This window comes from Ranitomeya variabilis, chromosome 3 (genome assembly GCF_051348905.1).
Source record: "Ranitomeya variabilis isolate aRanVar5 chromosome 3, aRanVar5.hap1, whole genome shotgun sequence".
NCBI lineage: Eukaryota > Metazoa > Chordata > Amphibia > Anura > Dendrobatidae > Ranitomeya > Ranitomeya variabilis.
The window spans coordinates 154,270,718-154,273,942 of record NC_135234.1 but is presented as its reverse complement, the minus strand read 5'-3'; the positions used below and the strand labels follow the sequence as shown (position 1 = coordinate 154,273,942).

General features: G+C 44.0%; 1 long non-coding RNA gene across 1 annotated transcript; it reads right to left on the bottom strand.

Annotated features, from left to right (window-relative positions):
* Positions 1 to 984: 984 nt before the first annotated feature.
* On the bottom strand, positions 985 to 2,869 carry LOC143818023 (uncharacterized). Its single transcript, XR_013224265.1, has 3 exons — positions 2,001 to 2,869; positions 1,317 to 1,458; positions 985 to 1,025 (listed from the first exon to the last, which is right to left on the bottom strand). It is a non-coding gene; the product is annotated as an uncharacterized LOC143818023 (long non-coding RNA).
* Positions 2,870 to 3,225: the final 356 nt, after the last annotated feature.

The following is a 3,225-nucleotide window of genomic DNA, read 5'->3' as shown; positions in this document are numbered from 1 at the left end:
TAACCGATGTCCATTACATTTGCTGAGAACACACCACGTACAGAAGTCCACCGGACCAAGTGCTGTGGAAGAAAGAGATCAGTAGTTCCCTCCTGTTAGGCCTATAACAAAAAATATATATAATAAAACAGTGGTCAACTGCTTGCCTTTATCCCTATCGCTTTTAGCTGTGGATATACTCGAAATATGTTGCTGCACCCTGCGGCGCAATTCTTGTGTTGTTTGACCAACATAAAGTTTGTTACATCCACAGATTAGGGCATAAACTAAGTTGCGTGTACGACAATTGAAGTAAGATCTTGATTTTACCCGAAAGGGCAAGGAGGGAACAGAGATACCCATATCGGCCAACATTAGTGGGCACACCGAGCACCCCCCACATGGATATGAACCAAAGATAACATTACCTGAGTGTGTTCTAGATGTACACCTCCTGAAGTGGCTCCTGGATAGATGGTCTTTCAGGTTTCTTGCTCTCCTGGCCACCATCTTTGGTCCATTGGGGACAAGTGTCCTCAACCTCGAGTCACTCAATAATATCCCCCAATTATCATTCATCAAGCGACGTACGTCGTCCCACTGGTTGTTATACCTTGTTACAAGACTCAATTGGTCCTTGTTGGCTCTTGGTTGTACTTTAAGAACCTCTTCCCTTGGTTTTTGTCGTGCGTTTTCAAAGGCCCTGGAGATGGCCCTCCGTGGATATCCACGTTCTAGGAAGCGATTCGTAAGCTGTCTCGATTCATTCTGGAAATCTGTTGTGGTGCTACAATTTCTTCTGACTCGGAGAAACTGTCCCTTTGGGATGCTATTGCGTAGATGGTTTGGGTGGAAACTGGAGTAATGTAGGACGCTATTTGTGGCGGTTTTTTTCCGGAACAGGGTGGTATTGATCCGGTTGTCCTTGGCTGTAATTTTCAAATCCAGGAAATCCACCGAACTCCTAGAATAATTGGATGTCAATCGTATGTTACATTGGTTTGTATTAAGTTCGTTAACAAATTCTTCAAACGCCTCTGCCGTACCTGTCCACAAAACAACAATATCATCGATGAATCGGTACCATTTCAAAACATTTTGTTGAAAGTACCGATTCTTGGATACCTGAGTTTCCTCCCACCATCCCATAAAGAGGTTTGCATATGGGGGCGCGCACCTAGCCCCCATAGCGGTCCCAGAAACTTGTTTGTAAAAAACCCTATCAAAGGTGAAGTAGCTCTTCTCCAAAACCATTTTCAGAAGGTCCAGGACAAAAGAGTCATGCCCCCTATTCCCTGTTGTAAACTTGTCCAAAAAGTAGCCTATAGCTGAAATACCTATGTCGTGTTGGATATTGGTATACAACGCTTCGACGTCCATTGTGGCCAGAATGGTGTCATCGGGTAGTACAAGAGGGTCCAATTGTTGTATCAGGAACGAAGAGTCACGTATATACGAGTCCAACTTAAGCACGATAGGCTGTAAATAGAAATCAAGGTAAATACAAGACTTTTCGTAGAGCCCACCAATCCCCGAGACTATAGGCCTACCCGGTGGCTCCGTCACAGATTTATGTACCTTAGGTAACATGTAAAATGTGGGAACCACCGGGTACTTGACCGTCAAAAAATCCAATTCCCTCTTGTTGATGATATTACGAGCATAGGCATTACTCAGGAGTTTGTCCAGGCTCGATTTGAAAATCAGAGTAGGGTCTGATGGTAGGGCAACATAGTGCTGCGGGTTGCCCAATTGTTTTTTAGCTTCATCACAATACATATCTTTGGGCCACAGCACTATGTTGCCCCCCTTGTCCGCCTCCTTGATCTCAAAGGACTCATTGGCTTTCAACTCCTTAAGGGCCTGCCTCTCCTGCCAGGTTAAATTACCGAGGCCAATTCTGTCCGGTTTTAGACCCTGGATATCTCTGCTCATTTTCTCATAAAAAGTTTGTATTGCCGGAAAAAGGGTAAACGACGGGGTAGCCTGTGATGGCAATCTGCCGTTGAATCTACGCTTACCTTGGTAATTCTCACTTTCTTCCAATAGCTCCGTTAGGTCTCGTAACAAATGTCTGTCTGTCTCCGTCATATCATCCAATATTGTGGGATTCTGATATAATAGTCTAAAAGTCAATTGTCTACAAAAGAGGTATAAGTCCTTTGTTAGCTCGAATTTGTCAAGGGTACTCATTGGAGAAAATGAGAGACCACGAGACAGTAAGTTCCTCTCAATACTGGAAAGTTTATAGGTAGACAGGTTAATGATATTAAGCTCACCCGTGGTGCATTCCGGTGTCATGGCCCCTCCTACCGCTTGCGGTTGTTGTGGCGGGTAACCCGCTTGAAGCTCGGTGACCAGTCCTTGCGTCGGCCGTTCCTTTTCTTGTGGCCCAACGCGCTTCCTCCTCCCCCGTCTGTGCCGCTTTCGCGGTCGCTGGTATCGGTGGATAAAAAATCACTTGATAAAACTTCTTGGGGTTCTTTACCACCATCCACATCCTGGTTTTGTTGTTTCTTTTTACTAATCCTTCTGTTTCCCTGGTGTGTCCATCTAAAGGCCCTATTCTCCGCATAATCTAGTCTGTCCCTCTGAAATTTATCTTTCTTACCCTTGATTATATCCTTTTCAAATCTTTCTATAATTGATTTGAGATTTTCTTTAAATGGTTTAACTCTGGCCTCTTTATCATATGAGTCCAGTTTTGTCTCTTTACTCCTAATCTCATCCTTCAAACTCGCCAATACACCATGATCGTGGTCAATTAGGAGATCAATCAATACAAATGAGCATTTGTGCAATCCTTTTTCCCAGGTGTCCCGAAAATCCGGATCCACCTCCCAGGCCGGGAATATCTGTACCCGTAAACCCCTAGGAACAAGATTTTGCTTCTTATACTCCTCCAATGTCTTAACATTCCACCAAGTCTTAGTCAGATTGCGATGTAGATTCACAATTTCAGAGGTTAAAGTTTCAAAACCGTCATCACACGAAACACCTAGTCCCGGCACCCCATCCTCCTGTCCAAAAATATTTACTTCTTGGCTACGCCATGCTGCTTCCCTGGCACTTAGATCCATAATGATACTTTATATCCGCCCAGATGTGCCACCACTCAGAAAACCAGCAAAAGAAACTGATCATATAGTATCATTCAGAAAAGCACTTAGTGAGTGGGCACCACCTGCATATAGAATAAATACTAGGGGATCACCACTTGCATACCAAACATAGTAAAATCAAAAA